Below are 22241 nucleotides of genomic sequence, written 5' to 3' on the forward strand. Positions count from 1 at the left end.
GTGACACCTGGCAACCTATTTAGTGAGGATAAAGATATCTTAACATTCTTCCTTTCCCAAGATGCAGTAATATTAGGGTTACCATACGTCCTGCTTTTAGATAATTTAGATAATAAAGATCGTGAGATTGGATTTTCTTTTCAGAGTAAAAGTATCCGTGTTTTCTAAAAATGCTTAACAAAAATATTCAAACGTTACAAATAAGCTATACAGGGTGTTTGTTTCAAAAATACTATTACAAACTTTGAGGGCTGCTTCCTCAAACCAAAACAAGAAAAAAGTTCATATAAACATATGTCCGAAAATCCTTAGTTTCTCAGTCATGGCCGTAGGCAGGAAAAAATTTCGGGGGGGGGGGTTCATCCATAATTGTTCCCATGGGCGTCGCCAGAAATTTGAATAATAGAAATAAAAATAATTGTACAATAATAATTAAAATTTCATAATAATATAACAATTTTATTCCATAATAATAATACTAATAATAATAATAATAATTATATTATTGTTATATCCTTGAGGGGGCTTACTCAATCCAGCAGATGAGTGAATATCCAGCACAAGTTTATTTTTGTTTTTTTTACGTTTCATACAGTGTGTACTGAATTGCACAATTATTATACTTCGTCATTAAACTTTAGATACCTTCAAGAGAAAAGCTTTAAAAGTTAGATGGAAATTTTAGTCATAAAGCTTTTGTTGTTTGACTTTAAAATTAAATTTTTGGAATTTTGAAAAGTGTGGAACCAGTTATTATTTTTAAAAACTTAGCCTGGTGCATGGATTGTAACCTCAATCGCGAACGTAATGCGCTACAAAACTGGAGATCCTAGGTTTGAACTCCTATCAAGGGGGATTTTCGACTTGATCGGACAGGGAATTTAAAAGCTGGAAAGGGAATTTTGGGATAATCATAAGGGAATCTTTAGTCTATATTCCTTGTGACGCGGGAGCAACACTGGAAAGATGACAACAGAAGTGATAATGTAGGTGTCACCCCCCTCTAAATACGGCCATGTTCTCAGTTATTAATGGAAGTTTACGTTCAACGCATTTCAAGGTACAATCCACCATTTGCCCTTGCAAATAAGAAGAAGCATGTGGTTTATGCATGATGGGGCTCCAGCACCAGTGGCATTGTTCTAGATGCACTGGCTGATATCTACCATGACAGATGGATAGGTAGGGGAGGACCAGTTCCATGGCCTGCACGTTCTCCCGACTTCAATCGTTTGGATTTCAATCTGTGGGGCCACCTAAAACAAATGTTTTATGCAGCAGATATTCCTAATGCAGAGACACTTCATCAACGTGTAATGGAAACCTGCGAAACCGTTCGACACCGTGTGGGAGTATGTGAAAGGGTGCGCCGGTCAATGATCCGACGCGTGCATGCGTGTGTGGATCACACACGCATTTTGAACATTTATTATGAATTTCTGAGCTGATGACAGTTTCAACACTTGCTAATAAGCTGACATTGTCTAGCAGATGTGTCGTTATGTTATTTCATTAATAACTGAGAAACTAAGGATTTTCGGACATACAGAAGGTTGTTTCACGTTGATGGTAACGATTTCGATCACCAGGGAGCAGCACATAGGCACAGCACAGAGCAACCAGAGCCAGTAGGACGAAAGTACTGTGTGTTGACTTGCAAAAACGATGGTTGGTGTGTGAGTGAGTGTTTATTAGGCACCAAGAATTCCAGCCTTTTGGGAGGGGTACATCTTTGCCCTTTCCGACGTTGGTTATAGTTATAGCCAGATAATTAAACAGTGCCACATGAAAACATTCCATGTGTCAAAGAAGGGCATCAATGCAGTGTTGAATCGCCATAAAGCTTCCACTGTACCTGTTGCTCAAACCAGTCAAAGTGGGCCCCGGACATATCGGAAGCCCAAGCGTTCCTCCGATATTGTGCGGAAAGTGAGATCCTTGGTGCGATGTGAAAACCCTGCAATGCAAAGAGTGATTGCACAGGCAGTGCAAGGTTTCCCTGCAACTGTAAGATTAGCCCAAGATTTATAACTTGTACGGAAGCACAAGGCTCAAGTTCATAAGTTGCGTGCCTCACATGTCCAGAAGAGGAAGACCAACAGTCGGAAGCTCCACGAACACCATCTGGCAGGGGACCGCTGGAAGTATGTGGTGTCCCTGGATGAAGCATGTGTGTATCTGTCGGGTTGTGGTAAAAAAAAAGGGCCATCTACTATCGTCCACGTGATGCAAGAGGTCGATCTGAGTGGGTACGTGAATGTGCTGAAAGTTTTCCATGCGGGTTCATGGTGGTTGGTGGTTACTGCCATAACGGCAAACTTCCACTGCGCAGAGTGGAAAAAAAGGCTAAAATAAATACAGCCTATTACCAGACGAATATTTTGGAGCCACTTTACAGACATGATATTCCTTCTCTCTATGGCAGCGACACATCTCGTGTTGTCATCCACCAGGACAAGGCTTCCAGTCATACGGCAAAGTCCACGCAGGCATACATGGATTCGACGGCACGTGAAACGGGCATTCATGCAATCCCCTTTACAGACATCCCTGTGAAATCCCCCGATACCTATTCCATGGATTATTGTGGGTTTCCGTTGTTGAAACGAGCCTTGGGAAGCAGACGGTCCCGCACAATTGAGGGTCTTTGGAAAGCTTGTCAGGAGGAATATGATCGTTTGGACCAATGTGTTCTTCAACGCAGTCTCCTCCAATGGAAACTCCGCTGCAGGGCCATTGCTGCAAGACAGGAGTATCATGTGGAGCACCACCGCTTGTGGTGTCATTGTTTTTCTTAAGGTAAGGTGGGGTCTAACTTTGTTACCATGGACGTGAAACGACCTTCTGTATGTTTATATGCACTTTTTTTCTTGTTTTGGTTTGAGGAACCAGACCTCAAATTTTGTAAAAGTATTTTTGAAACACCCTGTATATCACGCTAGATCGAGTGCGAATATGATCATCCCTAAATTCGACATACTTTCGATAGGTCGATGTCAGAGATGTTCATAAACCATATCGAACTCGAACTCGTAGCTTCTTCATTCATTTCATTGTAGTAGCTGGGGGCTTACGGGACGGAAAAGTTTAAGTCGGGACGGGAAATTCTTAACACCCTGACGTTCGGGATGGGAAAAATTCTCCATTTCCTGACTAAATCGGGAAATTTTTGGGACTGGAGATATTCGAAATATCCCACCAATGTGAAAATCTCGTACACTATTTCCCCACTCAGGTTAACTGTTCTTGTGGGCCTCTCCGATGGCGCAGTGGTAGCGTCGTCGCCTTGTAATCAAGGGGTCCCGGGTTCGATACCCGGTGGAGACACATAGTGGTCCAGTCCCGATTAGCCTTACTGTGCATAAAGTGGACTTAAAACACCAAATCAACCAACCAACCAACTGTTCTTGTATTTATGGAATGAAAACTGCCATTTTCAAGAACTTCCAGGCATTATAGCGTGGGGAACATTGAGAATTAACAACTTCCAAACATGGAATTTCGCGACTCTTTTCGGGATCCCAGAAAGTTCCAAAATCCTTTCCAAGAAGTCGGAGTTGGGACGAGAATTTTTTCCCGATCCCGCACATCTCCATATCCTATAGCCTCTATCGTTACATTAGGAAATACGTAGAAATGCGGAAACGAAAATATAAGTTAACATACAACGGGTCTTCCTTGTCGCACAACAGTTTTGCTACCTTGTGTTCTGACGTCAGACGAGGAATCCCTACGAGGTTAGGTTAGGTTCAATTAGCATAAATACAATGAAAAATTATTATATAGGCTATGAGAACTACACATAGCTAGCCTAACCTAACAACGTATGCATTTAACCTATAATTAAAAAGCTTTCTCCCGTGACGTCAGAACACAAGGTTGCTCAAGTATTATGCGATAAGTAAAACTCGTATACAACCAGTACCATTGCTTTCCAAGCTTTCTGGAACAACTAGATATCCACTTCTTCAGTTCACAAATCACCCTGAGTATTGCTAATATTTGACATAAATGTTACTAATACATCTAACATATGGCTTCGAACTTTCTTCGAGGCTATCCTCTTTGTTTTAAGTCATAAAACAAGAGGCAGACGGTATGGTGTTTTCCCTCTATGTAGTTCTGAACCTCGCACATTTTCCTCATGGTCGAGACAGCGTCATCTGTCAGCCGATGGCACAAACAACGTCGAGGTCTCTTAAGGCATTGTTCGCGAGGAAAGAAGCAATTTAAAGGAAATAGTCCTCCATATGGGAAAGGTGCATGTATGTCGATAGTAGTACAGGTGGCCCGGTTCTAAATCCTCATTTGGGGCTCGAATCATCATGTGGGGCTCGCAGTGGTGCCAACTCACCCCCCGAAAATTTCACCAACTGATATTTTGAAGCCTTTCACGGTGTATGTTAACCTCACAAGCAGTGTTGCCAACTCGGCGTAGCCTTTTATGGTGTATGTTAACCTCACCAGCAGTATTTCCAACTCGGCGTAGCCTTTCACGGTGTATAATTTTTTTAGCTTTTTTTTTGTGTGTGAGTGTACATGTGTTTGGGCGAGGCGTAGCCTTTTATGGTGTATGTTAACCTCACCAGCAGTATTTCCAACTCGGCGTAGCCTTTTATGGTGTATGTTAACCTCACAAGCAGTGTTGCCAACTCGGCGTAGCCTTTTATGGTGTATGTTAACCTCACAAGCAGTGTTTCCAACTCGGCGTAGCCTTTTATGGTGTATGTTAACCTCACCAGCAGTGTTGCCAACTCGGCGTAGCCTTTCACGGTGTATGTTAACCTCACCAGCAGTATTTCCAACTCGGCGTAGCCTTCTTTGAGGCTTGGGTTTTTTTGCCAATTTATTTAAAGAAAATTCTACTATATAATTTTTTACTGGCTAAGCTAACCTACAAATAGGAATTGGCAGCACTGACGAGGCTCGAATTATTATTTGACGCTTGAAACAAATCGCTAAATATAAAATAAAATAACAATGCCTATGAACCTGTTTGGCTTCAGGAAGCAGGCTATGGAGGCATTCGCCCAAAGTGCACCGTCGCCACCTGCGAGCTTGGACCTGTTACCCTCCCTATTATCTAAACTCAACGGTTTGTTGATTATACACTTGAATAGCATCCTGACCCAGTACGACGAGGATGTGGGCAAAACTTTCTACATATTCAACAACAACTTGAATTATTACCAATTCCCCATCTCCGGCAAACTGCAGTTTGACATGAATCCCGAGAATAAAGGAGAGGCCAAAATTTCCTCCGGCAAGAACATCTATCGCATCAAACACGATAGGATGAACAGTACCACCACGTACGATGTATCTGCTGGCGATCGCCTGTACATAGAGCTCTTGGACGACTACGACAAACTCATCCCTTTTTTCATAGAAATGAAAATTAGCTATCCTATAATAAATAACAATAATGCCTAACGATATTTTTGGCCATACGAAACGCGACGACCATGGCGACGAGCTTCTCATGCTCGACGTCAGGGTCAAGAAGTTGCGAAGCGATCTGCAGGCCCTCCAGTCCACGCTCAACTCCAGCCTCCAGTCCGAGATAGCTAGCTTGCAGTCTCAGTGCTTGGACCCTGTACTCAAGATTGATGCAGAGCTAAAATCGCTGCTGCAAAAATACACCGACCTTGCGTCGATAGACAATCTCGACAAGCTGGCACTGAGTGTGGGCAATCTGCAGAACGAACTTCTGAAGCTGCAACAAACGCAAACCTCAGACGTTGAACAGCTGAAACAACGCTTGCAGGACCAAACAAGCAACATCCAGACCGAACTGCAAACTATCATCCAGAGCATTAAAACACAAGACGACTACGATCGCGTGAACGCTAGTATTGCTAAATTGCGCGAACAGTTTCAATCTTTCAAAATCCCTACGTTGGAAAGCATCAAGGCTGAGCTACAAACGGACGCTTTGCATGCGGCCATCAACGAAGTAAAAACTAAACTCCAAACACTGGAGGATTTTATCAACAATCTACCGTCGTCTAGCGAACTGAACGCCATTGCCCGTAGCGTGGCCAACATCAAAGTCCAACTTGAGACCTACGAGGATTTCGGGAAGCTGCAAGGCACCATAACCCATATTGAGGATGCACTTGCTGTCATTAGAAATGATCTGGCGAACGTTCACGATGAGCTGGAAACCAAACTGCCGGGCATCAGGGATACACTGGCCAACGTTCAACAGCAAATCGCCAAACTGGAAAATCTGAATGCAGAATCCGAGTTGTCTCATTTCCATCACTTGATCGACGACATACAGACTAAGTTGGAAACCCTGCAACAATCTACTCCCACCCAGGATGACATAACACAACTGCAAGAAGGCATACGTGCTGCTGCCGATGCCTCCGAGTTGGACGCGGTGAAAAAAGCTTTGGAATCGCTCCAAAACACGGTGGCCACCCTGCCTACCTCTCAGGAATTGAAAAGCGTGAAGAGAACTCTCAACCGAATACTCAAATCCGACGACATCAAAAACATCCAATCCGAAATTGAATCGATACGGGGGTCTGTCGCGACTTTACCTACCAACCAGAACATCACCGAGCTGCATGAATTGTTTGCGGAAATTAGAACCCAGGTCCACGACCTTGTAATACAGAGCTCCAAGTTGACGCTTGTAGAAAGCCTGCAGCAGATTATTGCCAGCGTGAAAGAGCAAATTGGGAGTATCGAGGCAAGTCAGGAATCGACTATAGCTAATTTCAGCACCCAACTACATGACTTAAATGAAAAATTCAAGAGCCTTATTGTCGATGTAAAGATCAAACCAAACTACGACACTGTTGTTCACGCTATCGAGGAACACCTGGAATCGGTGAATGGCAGATTGGAGGATATAGAGACCGAGGTTCGAACCAACGTAAACACTTTAAATGCCAGCATCGACAATCTCAAGTCTACGATTGTCATCGAACTGTACAGCATACCAAACAGAGAGTTCTCCTCCCCTTTCAATCCAGGTTACAAACTCTACATGTTGACTCCTGCAAAAGCTTATCATCAATTTTTCCTCGCTGGCACACTTCAGTTCGTCAAGGTTTCCTACTGGTCTTTGCCTCACGCAACCCACTACCCAATCATGACCGTGACGAACATTGGCGATGAGCCTAAAATAAGAGGAGTTGAGCTGGTCGATTTCACACACCCCGAAAGTCGCGAGACTGCCTATGCCGAAGATGCCACTCAAATTATCGACATAGAAATAGGTGACAAGCTGTATATAGAAAACCCAGCATTGTCTGCAGCCAGAAATCCCATCCAGGCTATATTCTTATTTTCGCGCCATGTCTAGGCAGGGTATCGTGAACGAGCTGCATAAACCTGCACGACGAAACTACAAACGACTGGCGGTGGTGACCAAAGGCGTGGATGACCTTTGGCAGGCTGACCTTGTGGAAATGAGTAGCGGCAACCTGAAAAATTTACATAAAATCAACAAAGGATACAAGTATCTTCTTACTGTTATAGATACATTTTCAAAATTTGCGTGGGCTTTGCCCCTCAAGGCTAAAACAGGTGTGTGCGTAATGGAAGCATTCAAAACTATTTTCAATGAAAGTGGCAGGCGACCTCGATTTCTTCAAACGGATAACGGAAAGGAATTTTACAACTCGATATTTCAACAGTTTGTTCAGAAACAAAATATTCAACATTACTCGACTTTCAGTCACATCAAAGCCAGCGTAGTGGAACGTTTTAACCGTACTCTCAAAACACGCATGTGGAAACGATTCACGCTTCAAGGTAACCACAAGTGGGTCAATGTGCTTCCGGAACTCGTAAACGACTATAATCACAGTTTGCATAGCACGATACGCATGAAGCCTGCCGATGTCAGCAAGTCTGATGAGGCACGACTGATCTCTACTGTTTATTGCCCCAAGTACCGGCACACTAACAAAAAACCGAAATTCAAAATTGGAGACCAAGTAAGAATTAGTAAATTTAAGCGCATGTTTGAAAAAGGCTTTACCAAAAACTGGAGTACGGAACTTTTCACTGTTGCTCGATTGTTACCCGGTAACCGTCACACGTATATAATAAAAGATAATCGCGACGAAATTTTGAAAGGGCGATTCTACGAGGAGGAACTCTCTAAAACAAAATACCCCAATACGTATCTTATCGAAAAAGTATTACGTAGAAAAGGTGACAAACTGTTGGTGAAATGGCTGGGACTCGAGGAAAAAAGTTGGATCGATGCAAACGAGGTGATTGTGTAACGGGTGCTTGGGATGTGGTGAGGCGACTACCAGATTTTCCCCCGGAGCGTCAGGCTAGGAAAAACGGCGAACTGTTGCCGGACAACATTCGCTGCCTTATTGTCGGACCTTCAGGGTGTGGGAAAACAACTTTACTTATTGATAATTTTCTTCTTGCTCCCGACTGGTTAGATTGGAAGAACAGGCACTTGTATGTTTTTTCCAAAAGTTTGGAGCAAGCAAAATATCAACAGCTGACAAAACTGTACGAAGGGCTGAGCATAGCTACTTTTGCCTCCGAAGTAATGCCACTAGACTGCTGCCATGAAAATTCGGTGGTGGTCTTCGACGATGTCATCCTGGAGAACCATAACGAAATTCGCAATTTTTTTACACAGGGGCGGCACAGAGGCATGGACTGCTTCTACCTTGCTCAGACTTTTTCTAAAATTCCCAAGCAGCTTCTCCGAGACAACGCTAATTTTATTTGCTTGTTTCGTCAAGACCACACCAATTTAAAACATGCTTACGATGATTATGTAGGCGGGGACATGAACTACAATCAGTTTTCCAAATTTTGCTCTTCATGCTGGAATCAAGATGATTTCGGATTCGCCACGATAGACATGACGAGGAAACCCAATGACGGAAAATACAGAAACAAAATAAACAACTTTCTAAACGTTGCGACGTTACAAGAAACGTCTTGACGTATTATAAATAACAAATGATGAAACGCAAACTCGCAGACGACAACTTGAAGCTGCGCGACTACCTGGCCAAACGCTTCAGGGGTTGGAAATCAGAGAATCGCGGAATTTACGAAGAGAAAAAGCGACAGGACCAACCTATTATTGATGCTATAAGTGGACTAGGTAAAGACATCAAAGATGTTACCGAGCAAAATAAAGATTTAATCAACGAGCTCGTGCCACTTGCTGCTCGAAATTATGCTGTGCCTACACCGATATCCAGTATTCACACTACCCCGTTCGAACTTGGAGCTGCACCTCTGAGACGTCAGGTTCTAGGCAGTACCTCTTCGGACAAGGTAGTTGAATTAGGTCCGTTGGCGAGAGATTACCTGAGCACTGGGAAATTTGAAAAGGACGAGGTGTTTGGATTGTACCCCTCTGTGGAACTTAACGAGGGTGTGGTTTGGAAAATTGGAAAGTCAAAAGTTACGTTCGAAGGTGACGACGTGAAAATTAATTTGGGCGAGAAGAACAGCTGGACTAGGTATCCTGGCACTGTGGGCCTGTGGGAACTTATCACCAAAAAGCAACCTAAAGATTACACAGACGAGGATTACCAAAGTTACACAGAAATTTTAATCATGACGGATGCCCTGTACCAAAACAACGATGCAACACAGAATCGCGTAAAATCAAGCAGTGGAGAAAAATACAGGAACCTCATCAAGCCAATATGGAACCAGCTCAAGACTGGCAGCGGTGTCAAACTCTACAATACCCTACCTAAAGAGTTTGTTTGGGTAGACGACGTAAGGAAGCTTGTAGATCGATTGCTGGTTATCGCAGGCGAGGAAAATGCAGGCAATCGCAACTTCCACAACGAGAAAGTGGGCATCATGGACATGATTAGCACCAAGCTTAGCAACTTTATTGTCAACGACAACAAAGGTATAGGTTACCTTATCAAAATCATCAACACCCTGCCTCCCAAATTCTGGAATGTGGCCGAGGGTCGAGGTCTCGTGAACGACATCATCAACAAGCTACCCTTCGAGATGCACCTACCAGGTTACCAATACTGCGGACCGGGTACTAAACTGGAACGGCGACTGGAGAGAGGTGACAAGGGGGTAAATCTGCTGGATGCTGCATGCAAGGATCACGACATTGCTTACAACACATATACGAATTTAGATGCGCGTCACGATGCTGATAAAAAATTGGAGCATGCCGCGTTCGGGAGACTCGTCAGCAGAGACGCCTCGCTGGGTGAACGGGTTGCAGCATTGGGCACGACCATTGCCATGAATACAAAACGAAAATTGGGGTGGGGGCTGTAATTAAATAACATACAGTAAAAAATGTCTACGCATATAACAGACTTACCAACAGAAGTGTTATACAAAATATTTACATTTACTTTCGACGATAGTCACGAGGATGTTAAAAAGCTTATTGATTTAGTTAAAATAACACCACAATTTCGCTTGCCCTGTGAAATGCTACTTCTGGATCATCTGAGAAAAATAAGCGATGTAAAATCTTCTTCTTCTCCCTATGCTCTTTTTCGGGCTGCTGATGAAAAATTGGCTGATAAGATGGACGAACTTCACGAGTGGAGACAGGGGAGGACATGATATACAGACGACTGGTATGCTTCAAATGCTGAAACCAGTAGGATCATCGATCACCTCATCGCATTAGGCAATGCCAAAACTTTTTTCTATAAATAACACACTGTAAAAAATCTACGAGACCAAAAAAATATTTCTTCGATATGGGTGAAAAAATTAGTGACGTCCAGGCATTAAAACAAATGCTAAATTTGTCAGTCGAGTATGTAAAAATTCAGGAATTGGAAGTGGACAAACCTTATGCAATAACTTCTGGTTCAATTGTTGCAACCCAGTTTGGTCCTAAAGTACGTCTGTTGCTCAACGGTCAATACAGTCTATTTTTACCAGATCGATACGCTAGCATGTTATCCGACGAGAAGCTATCTATTTTAATCGAGAGTACAACTCGAATCGTGTACAAGGGGACAAAAGAACTTCTTGGTAAGAAAACAAAGCACATAATAGAATTTGTTTAATAGCTGCAAAGTATATATAAATAACATACCGTAAAAAAAATTACACGGGAGGGAAAACAAAAAATCTCTGAACATATATAAAATAACATACCGTAAAAAAAAAATTACATCATGAAGCCCAAGGGCGTCGTGTACCAGATACCATATTCGAATCTGAAAACGCTGGGTGCCCTCGATGGGTTACTCACCAAGAAACAACGCGAGAAGAAACGTTCATGCTTGTCTAAAGGACACGGAATGAAATTGCTGCTCAGCACTCCACAATTGAAAAAGTTGCAACATTCGCGGAAGCAGCAGAAGATTGGAGGTTTCATATTCAGCATTCCGGCCATCTTGGCAGCTTTGGGTGCAGTGGGCAGCTTGGCAGGAGGCAGTGCTGCCATTGCCAAAACCGTCATCGATGCAAAAAAGAACAAGGCCGAGCTGGAAGAACAGAAACGTCACAACCTGGCTATGGAAAAGAAGGGGAAAGGTATAACCAAAAAGCGAAAAAGCAACCTCGATGCTTTGAAGAAATATAAAAAAAAGAAGAAGCCCTGTCCAACTTCGATATTGAATCTCTGATCGAACTGTTGGGAATAAGGAACTTCAGGGGTGTTTTCATGTCCGATTCTCTACCCTCTGCTGTGAAGAAAAAGGAGTATGGCGTGGTCAACCTGGACAGTTACAAAAATCCTGGTACACATTGGATATGCTACCTCAAAATTGACGATAACAATGCATTTGTTTTCGATTCGTTCGGTGGCACACCGCCTGCCAGGTTGGTGAAGTATCTCAGTGTTGCCAACCTCTACTACAATGACAAACGCATCCAGGGTTTCACCGATGTTAACTGCGGCCACCTATGCCTTTCCGTTCTCGCATACATGTCTAAAATAAATAACCCCTCAGTGGAGCATTTTCAGAAAGCATTGTGGTACCTAAAACACCATGGGAGTGTTCCATCTCACCAGCGAGACTTCGGTCTTGAAACTCGCGTTGCATGACGACATCATTTATCCTAAATCTATTGCTCTTCGTGCATTCTACAGCATGTACCTGATACCCAATGTCACGGAGCACAATAACAAAATTACTGTTGGAAATGAAAAAATAGTTATCACGCCAGGACAGTACAATCTGTCTACCTTGCAAGCCCAATTGCCAAGAAATATACTGCTATCTCAAAATTCTGTAACTCACAGAGTTGAAATTGTGTCTGCTACGGAAACAGTAGACCTAGGCACTGTTGGAGAGCTTCTGGGATTCGAGAACAACACAAAGCTCGAACCTGGCATCAAGCACATCGGTGCCAACATTCCTAAATTTCTAGCCATCGAAACTCTGAACATACATTGCAACGTGGCAGAAGGCATGATCACCAAATCCTCGGATGGCATCCCAGGCAGCCACAAGCAGACAGGTATCATCGCTACGTTCAAACCAAACTCTGAATTCATGGAACCGATTATATACACACCCTCACCACCGATATACTTCCCTATATCTCGTAATCGCATAGACAACATAGAATTGGCAGTGACAAACGAAAAAGATGAGGTGGTGAATTTTGCCGGAGCTACTACCACCGCCGTCGTGGAGATTAACGTATAATAAATAACAATCATGGAGCAAATCGAAAGTTACGAGTTGCAATCTTTCCCACCCAATCGTCGCACGTTCGCCAATTTGAACGAACCGAACAGGGAGATCGAATACGATGTGGACGTCGGGGATGGGTTCATTCACCCTCACAGAGCTGATTTGTATATCAAGTTTGATGTGGTGAAGAGAGACAACGGGGAAGCATTTAACGCCAATGCAAATTTAAAACTTGTGGACAATTTTGTGCCGCATCTGTTCTCGCAAGTGGAAGTTAGAAAGCATGGCACCGTCATCGATAGGGTTGACTACCCCGGGATTACTTCTACAGCTGTGGGAACACTGAAACTCTCCAAGAGCGATGCGGCATATTACCAGGCAGGGGGATTCGAAGCAGATACAAAAATCAAAACTCGAAGCCACACAGTACTGTTTCCCATGCGCTTGCTTCCAGGCTTCTTCTCCGACTACACGGAGATTATGTGGAAGGGTGGCTTGCGCGTCACTTTTCGCAGAAGCGCCAACGACAACGATGTGCTGATGCGTTACAGCACCTTGGGTGCAGACGGTGCAGCACTTGCCAACACACTACCCGACGCAGCCAAGTGCGTCATCCAGTTCATGGAGCTGCGCATGCCTGTGGTAGAATACGAATCTAACTACGGTCTCAAGTACAAAGCCGATATTTTGAAGAACCCCCAAGTACCCATCCAATTTTACGGCTACCAGTGCGTGCAGAAACCTGCTTCTGGCAGCCATTTTGAATTTGATGTTACTACGCAGTTCAACAGCATCCGGTACGATATGCCAGAGTTTACCGTCGTGCTCTTCCAGACGGGGAAAGATAATAACCAAGAGAAAGATTCTAGCCAGTTCGATAATTGCAAAATTAAGAATGTTTACCTCAAAAATGGAAGGAATGAAGTTTTTCCACGCGAGAATTATAACTTAAACATTACAAACGATGATTACCTGAAACTTTACGAGGCGTACACAGCTTACAAGAGAGTGACCTCCGGCAATGTGGACGTGTACTACAACCCCGACGAGTTCATAGCTCGCAGACCCATGTTTGTCATCAACACATCTAAAAGAAAACAGGTGGTTGTTAACGATCGTACCAACATCAAGATTGTATGCGAGTTCCACGACGCGTTGCCTGCAGATACTCTGTGCAGTGTCATTCTTATTGCAGAGAAAACATTTGTGTATGACGTCAAGAATGAAAGAGTAACTGAACAGTTTTAGATACAAAAAAAAAATTAAAAAAATAGCACACAATAAGAAATGTGGAATTTTATATACACAAGTACAAACTACAATAAGCAGTTTCCCAGAAGTTTAATTTTGCTGTGCCATGCATGTAATCGAGGAAGTTGAAGTAAATTAAAATTGATTTTTTTTTCATTTTGCATTGCCTATTACTTTTTGTTGCACTCTGGGCAGGCCTTACTAGTTTGCAGGCGATAGTGGCCCCACGGAAGTGTATGGACCCCACATTCAAGAATACACCTCTTGTCGTCGTGTGCATCCAGAGCAACTTTCCTGACAATATTAGTTGTAAGCACATGATCGACGCTTTGGATACGATGCTCTTTTTGTAGAATGGGCGATTTTGTTCTGAGGCACTCGAGGTAATCCTCAAACTTGAGGTGCTCCCGAACCACTTGCCTGCTTACACCCTTTGCCTTTTTTGTTACAGAACCCTCAGCCCGGATCGCATAGGCTTTGGCACGAAGTCCAGCAAAGTCCACAATCACATCCCCGTCTTTCTCGTCCTTGAGTTTGCCGGGTATTTTTTTGTTTCGGGGCAGAATTCCATACCGGTTTGGCTGGGGATAGCCCGATGTGTCGAAGAGCTTGACAAGAGCTGGAACTTTGGCTATATCACCATACGCATCGGCCGTGCGAACATGGTACACCAAGCTGTCTGTGTCTGTGTAGAGGAGTGAGATATTGTGGTTGTAGTGTGCACGTAGTATGTCGTAATATGTCTCGAACATGCACAACTTGCTCAGATCCAAAACTGCAGCTCCCACATAGATGGGCTTGTTGAGTAGCACCTCGCCCCGGTTCATGTGAATCAGAGACATCTGTTCGTTGTAAATTGTTCGAGATCTGAACAGCGAGCTTGCAACAAGTCGACGACACTGTGTTTTCTTCGTCACCAACCTCACATCAACGCGATTTCGCACATTCTCCATGGTCTTCCCAAATACCGCATTGTTCATTAATTTGAAAAAATCGCGATCAAGTTCCGAAGTGGCAGCAGTGCGATGTTCGGTGTTCAGTTCGATGTACGGCTTCAACCATGGAGACTGCCTGAACAAGAGCACGCGGTGAACTGCTTTGACCGAGACCCCTTGCTGCATTAACCACTGGAGGTTCCGGTAGTGTAGCACATAACGCTTTTTGGGCTCCAAGTCCATGACGAGCTTTGGTTGATCTGAGCCAGGTGGACACTTGAATTCCGGAGCAGGCGAAAGGTCACAGAATGTATCCTGCAGCTTCTCGGGGAAGTCAAGGTCCACCTCGGCAAAAAACCCAAACTCGTCGCACTCTTTTTCGATGTCGTGGTATAAAGGATCAACCCACTCAAACTGTCCTGTTGGGAGTGGCTGCATCATGGAGTGCCCGTAAAGATTATTCACATCAGTGTACATGATGTAGCTTGATGGTTGGGAGCGGTCGTAACCAGTGGCCATGTGCTGATTGTTGGCGTGTGCGAAGCGTTGCGACACTTGGACCATGCCGCCCCGGATAGCTCTCTCGATGAAAAGCATGATATCAATATCGGAGATAAGGGAAAGTTTAACTTTAGTCAGCAGGAGCATGGCCGACCATGCCAGTCCAGGAAGGCTGTAAAAATATACAGGGTCCAGGTTGTAAATGTTTATCGCAGTCGCCCGGAACGCCTGGAACACATCGCCAAGAAGCGTCACATCAAGCTTCAGGTATGCATCGTGGTAATCACCAAAAGTTCGGCAACCCAACTTGACCCACATAGACTGAGCATGCTTGTACTCCTCGTCGGTAATACCTGAACCTCTCAGCTGGCTGTAGAATTTATCCTGGGGAGGCAGCAACTCTTCTTCGAACTTGGAAGGTTCGGTGACGTATTCGTAGGGGTAGACCCCTTTACGTCTGATGAGTGCGACATCTAAGTTCGGGAAACTTGATGTGGTAATGGCTAGTTGGTCGTCTCTGAGCTTCCCAGCAAGAGCATCCAGGCTTGCCTGGAGGAACCTCAGAGAGTCGAGGAACCGAAGCTCGATGCTCCTGTTTTTTGAGTCGCCGGGGATCGGCACCCACTTGCTGACGCTAATATAACGCTCCTCGTTTTGTGCCAGGACATTGATTCTTGCATTGTCGTACCCTAGATGTGTGACCAAGTGATGGAAATCATATCCCGAGCCATTGTGAAAAAAGACCGGTATGAAGCGCGGGTCCCTGGCTCTCAAGTTACACCTGCTGCACCACGGGCCAATGTAGCTTCCGGTCCCATAATGGTCATGGTGGTGGACCTTTTTGTTATCGTCAGTGAAGACCGAGTTGCAAACAGGACAATTTAGAGCTATTTCGTGCTGATGCTTGTCTTTGGGAGACAGAGGCAGCATGGGCTTGGGGGCCAACAGCACCTTCCCTATCTTGATGGCTTCCTGTTGCATTCTCTCCAGGAAGTGTTTGACCGGGTCGGGACCGCGATACACATAGGGCTCGGAGGCAATATGTTGGTCTCGCCACACCACAACATAGGAGTAACTCGAGGCCTCGTGGATTTGGAAAGGAATGGTAGAGGATGTTTCGGGGTTGGGCTCGCAGTTAGACAGAGGTTGAAGAAAGGCCTCGAAGTCTGCTACAATATAGGCAGGATGCTTCACCATAGCACTGTGCCTGCGAAAGCACTCTACTGCACCAGGTTCGGGCAGGATAGTTCGTGCAGGCTTGTTGGTACCACAGTAGAGCATGTGGCGAGCTAGCTTCTCAGCAGCAATGTTGGGACCTCTGATGCGCCGGTAATCCTGCTGTTCTCGATTGCGAAATGTAGACAAGCACCTGCGACACACCTCGACGTGGTGACTATCACTGCTCCGTTGGCTCGAAACAAGCCGAGAGAGCGAGCGAATGAGGGTGTAATGGTGATGGGTTTCGTCCTTGATGAGCAGGAGGTTGATTTCTCGTGCCTCGTTGTTGTTGCTCACGTTGCTCACGCGAATGGGGTAGACCTCATGTTTGTTCTCGAGACCGTAAACATTGATGGCTAATTGCAGGCCCAACAAGGCACGAGCACGAACCTCAAACTTGCGAATATGCGAGACTTCTACAGGGTAGGCAATCCCCGCCATTGCATCCTCCAGTTCCAACTCATACTGCTTGTAGTGTGCAACACGGCGTGGACTCTTTTCCCAAGGTATAGGGTGCAATGCTGCCAGCACCGACCAGAGGAAGCATTTGGTGTCTTTGTTCTGAATATTGAGAATAGCTTTTTTTGCTTTAACCTCGGGTGGCAGGGCAATATAGCTAGACCCTGCCAGTGGCAGGAATTTGTTAAGTTTCAAACAAAGTTTGTGGGGGTCGCCACACAGCGAACCGCCCGAGCCTTCAGCCTGATGCTCCTCGTGCTTTGCCACAAGCTCCTCGACAAACTTGTCGTAGATGCTGTCGAGGTCAGTGACATCTGCCTGATGCAGTGTTTTTGCTTTTGTGGCATGGAAGAATTTATATATTTTATCAGACGGTTTCTTATACTTGCAGCATAGCACAGCATAGAATTTAGTGGAGTGTGTGGCCAATGCATCGTTGAGGATGGATATTATCTTAGCTCGCTCGCTCCCCAGAAAACTACGCACATCGCAGAAGCTGTCTGATGTTATGTCAAAGTCTTCTAATAAATGCTCAAACGCAAACCGGTCTGCTTTCTTCGCCAGCTTGACGCGTTTGGCAGGTGGCGATGCATCGAGAGAGGTTACTTCTACCTTTCGCTTGGAAGGTTGCGGTAGAGATGTTCCAGTGCTCTTGCAAGTAAGCTGGTGTCGCTTGAAGTTGGGAATAGAAATATTTTTTCCACACTTAGAGCACAGTTTGGTCGCACATATTTGTTTTCCCGGCACACAAGTACGACAGTGCCTTTGAAAATGTTTACTTGACACAGCAGTTTGGCACGTAGGGCAATTTTTTACAGAACGCATAATGCAGAGATTTTTTGGGGGTATGTTATTTAATATCCAATGCTGTGCAATGCAAAATATAATTGTTAACTTTTTTTTTAAAAAAAAATCTTTTTTTGAAATATTCTCTATGACCTTACTTAGGTTTTTTCGCCAAATTATATGCTTCTAGTCTCCTATACTTTGGTAGAGCCCGTTCAGGTTCTATCCCCCGCCATGTGGGTTCCTCTGCCAATCCAGCAAAGGTGAGAAATCAGCGCTGTGCTCCGGCTTTAGACAGCCAATAGAAATTTTGCTTACTTAAACCAATCAGAAAACACCACGTATAAATTATTAGCCAATCAAAATCTCTGTTATTTTAGCTATCATATAAAAAAAATGCAAAATATCCCAGTTTCAATTCGATCCATTTATCTGAATCGAAGAAACCGACAATTCACATATCCCCATATCATTGTATGCTTGCCCTATTAGCACCTCTTTTGCTGTTGTGCTCAATTAGTTTTCACTAATTGGCGATTTTCTTGAAGAGGTCTAATAGAACAAGATACGGCGGTATGAGAAATATGCAAATTTAAAGATATTTTAGCGAATTACGCCGGCATAAGCTAAGTTCGTATTGCTAGAAGGCCTTCGTCGTTGCAAGTCACCTAACCCATTCACTGGCAAAAAAAATTAAAAATGTTGACGTACTGAAAAAAAATAACTTGTCCCACTCAAGCATTCATCGAGTTCCAACATTTGTACAGAGATGGCTCTGTTGTTGTCGCTTATCAAATATATATATAATTTTGGAATATCTCTTAAACGGTACGAGATAGCCAAAATCTGTTTGCAGATTTGTAATGTACACTCGAAGATAAGTAAAAGTGTGAATACAACCTATGCTCGGAAATCCAAAATGGCGACCGGAAGTAGGTTCATCTCTTAAACGGTACGAGATAGCCAAAATCTGTTTGCAGATTTGTAATGTACACTCGAAGATAAGTAAAAGTGTGAATACAACCTATGCTCGGAAATCCAAAATGGCGACCGGAAGTAGGTTCATCTCTTAAACGGTACGAGATAGCCAAAATCTGTTTGCAGATTTGTAATGTACACTCGAAGATAAGTAAAAGTGTGAATACAACCTATGCTCGGAAATCCAAAATGGCGACCGGAAGTAGGTTTATCTCTTAAACGGTACGAGATAGCCAAAATCTGTTTGCAGATTTGTAATGTACACTTGAAAATAAGTAAAAGTGTGAATACAACCTATGCTCGGAAATCCAAAATGGCGACCGGAAGTAGGTTCATCTCTTAAACGGTACGAGATAGCCAAAATCTGTTTGCAGATTTGTAATGTACACTCGAAGATAAGTAAAAGTGTGAATACAACCTATGCTCGGAAATCCAAAATGGCGACCGGAAGTAGGTTTATCTCTTAAACGGTACGAGATAGCCAAAATCTGTTTGCAGATTTGTAATGTACACTCGAAGATAAGTAAAAGTGTGAATACAACCTATGCTCGGAAATCCAAAATGGCGACCGGAAGTAGGTTTATCTCTTAAACGGTACGAGATAGCCAAAATCTGTTTGCAGATTTGTAATGTACACTCGAAAATAAGTAAAAGTATGAATACAACCTATGCTCGGAAATCCAAAATAGCAACCGGAAGTAGGTTCATCTCTTAAACAGTACGAGTTAGCCACAATCTGTTTGCAGATTTGTAATGTACACTCGAAGATATGTAAAAGTGTGAATACAACATATGTTCGGAAATTTACAGAGTTCATAGGAATTGTTATTTTATAGAACATTGTCAGCCATAAGGTTAATTCACCCTCTTCTCCTCAAATCGCATTACATACATGTGGAAGACAGAGGTAAAAAAAAATTAGGTTAAATTAACCTCTCTCCGAGAACTGACCCCGAGCGCCCATTTTTAGCGAGCGCTATTTCAGCGAGCGCCATTTCAGCGAGTGTTTTTGTAAAGCGAGTTGGCAACACTGCTTGTGAGGTTAACATACACCGTGAAAGGCTACGCCTCGCCCGAACACATGTACACTCACACACAAAAAAAAGCTAAAAAAATTATACACCGTGAAAGGCTACGCCGAGTTGGAAACACTGCTTGTGAGGTTAACATACACCATAAAAGGCTACGCCGAGTTGGCAACACTGCTTGTGAGGTTAACATACACCATAAAAGGCTACGCCGAGTTGGAAATACTGCTGGTGAGGTTAACATACACCATAAAAGGCTACGCCTCGCCCAAACACATGTACACTCACACACAAAAAAAAAGCTAAAAAAATTATACACCGTGAAAAGCTACGCCGAGTTGGAAATACTGCTGGTGAGGTTAACATACACCATAAAAGGCTACGCCGAGTTGGCAACACTGCTTGTGAGGTTAACATACACCGTGAAAGGCTTCAAAATATCAGTTGGTGAAATTTTCGGGGGGTGAGTTGGCACCACTGCGAGCCCCACATGATGATTCGAGCCCCAAATGAGGATTTAGAACCGGGCCACCTGTACTACTGTCGATGACTCACGAATGCATTGTATTGTAGATTTCCTGGCATGGGGGTAACTTAAGGAGGACGTGGCAGAGTCGACTTGGCGTTTATCTTTTTTTTTGAGGGGCCAAAGTTCAATCTGGGGACTTAATTTTTTTTGCGGGGGGGGGGGGGAATCGATTTTTTCCTATTCTATAAGAATAGCATCCAGTACTATTTCGTTGTTACATTTGTGATATAAATTACTCATTACCTTGCTCCTCGGGTTCCAGGAGGTTAACAAAAGTACTATTAACTTCTAAATTTTAATAAGTTTCAAAATTTTGGGATGGCAAGTGCCCTTTTGCCCCCTCCAAGTTACGCCTATACTTCCTGGTACAACTGCAGGTAATTGCTCTAGTCTTCAATTCTGAAAGAAGTAACTTTAGTGCGTCTACCATTTCATTTTTAGAGTTGGGCTAACACGTAGACTATTTTATACACGTAGATTACGTAATCTATGTAAACAACATGGCAAAAGGTGTTAACTTAGCAAAGGGCGCCGTGGAATTAAAAGAAAATTATACTGCGTATCAGTTGCTGATGTGTGAGGAGAACTTTTCATACTATTTCTTCCAAATTCGAACAATTTCTCACCTAGGAAGAAACCTAATATAGGAAATATTCTAGTATTTTAAGGGGAAAAGACCACTCTTGCCTCACGACTGCCATCTGTTGTTGTTTTTTGCATACTATTTATCTTCTTCTATAGTTGCTAATATAAGAGAAGATAAATTTTGTTGTAAATAGGTTCTTTTCATTTCGTTAGGAACCAATATAGTCGAAAATGTCACTTTCCTTTCATGAAACCCTTGAAAATTAATTTTAATGCACTTTAGATTGTCTACGTGTCTATGTAAACTACAACCCAATGTAATCTACGCGTAGATTACGTGTAGACAACGCATGTAGACGTAAACTTATAGTCTACGGCACATCACTGAGTGCAGGTGTATCCCGATGCCAGGCTGGTCCAAGGAAATGACTTTCAACCAAGTAGACGAAAGTGATGTTCAGAAGATTCAACAAATGCCTGTCTGCGGCTTTGAACGTTAATTTGATTAGTTAGCACGCACTACGTGACCACACACTACATCGCTCCAGAATGTAGTGCAAACTGTAGAGACACCAAATACGCTACTTGACACTCAGTGGCGTATCCAGAAATAAAATTTGGAGGGGGTCCAGCCAGGGTTGCGCATCCCCAAAGGTCAATGGCGCGTCCCACGTACATAATAGTACGAGGATAGTTGTCTGGTTTTCTTTTTATGTTCTTGTTATTCTTGGAATCATAATTTCAGAACTGAATGTCTTTTGACACTTTCCAGAAGTAGTTTTAAATATTTGGCTGAACTCTACATATGAAATCCCCCCGAAGTCTCTGAAGCAGTTCTGTAACGTCTCTTTGGTAAGAAGCTCAGAGGGATGACTCTACGTACACTTTTTCACGCAGTACAATTATGGAAATCCCATTTTCAACTGCGGTTAGAAGATCACTTGCTGGGGATGGTTCACTCGGACAGCTCCACTTAACTGACAAGGTTGAAGAAATTTAACAAAAACATGAAGTGGATAATTTTTTTCTAGAAATCGAGTTTCACACTGACAATAGTTTGTTTTTAGTATTTCACCTCTGCATGTATTAAAAAGATAAACTCACTTACTGTACCAAAACAGTTTCTCACTGAAGTCAGATTTTGAGCTGATGTATCACTACACAGTGTGAAACATAAAAACAACTTTCAGTGGGTGTTAATTTCAGAATCCACAAACTGTGTACACAGAGAGAATTTTCTAAACCTTCCACATCAAGTGTATCATCGGAAGGTATGCCGAATCTACCATAGCATTTTCAAAAATATGAGAGGGGTTTTCTTTGGGGAGGGGTTGTCCGGATCCCTGAACCCACCCTCTGGATACTCCCTTGT

Source organism: Lepisma saccharinum, chromosome 25 (genome assembly GCF_977018435.1).
Source record: "Lepisma saccharinum chromosome 25, izLepSacc3.1, whole genome shotgun sequence".
Lineage (NCBI taxonomy): Eukaryota > Metazoa > Arthropoda > Insecta > Zygentoma > Lepismatidae > Lepisma > Lepisma saccharinum.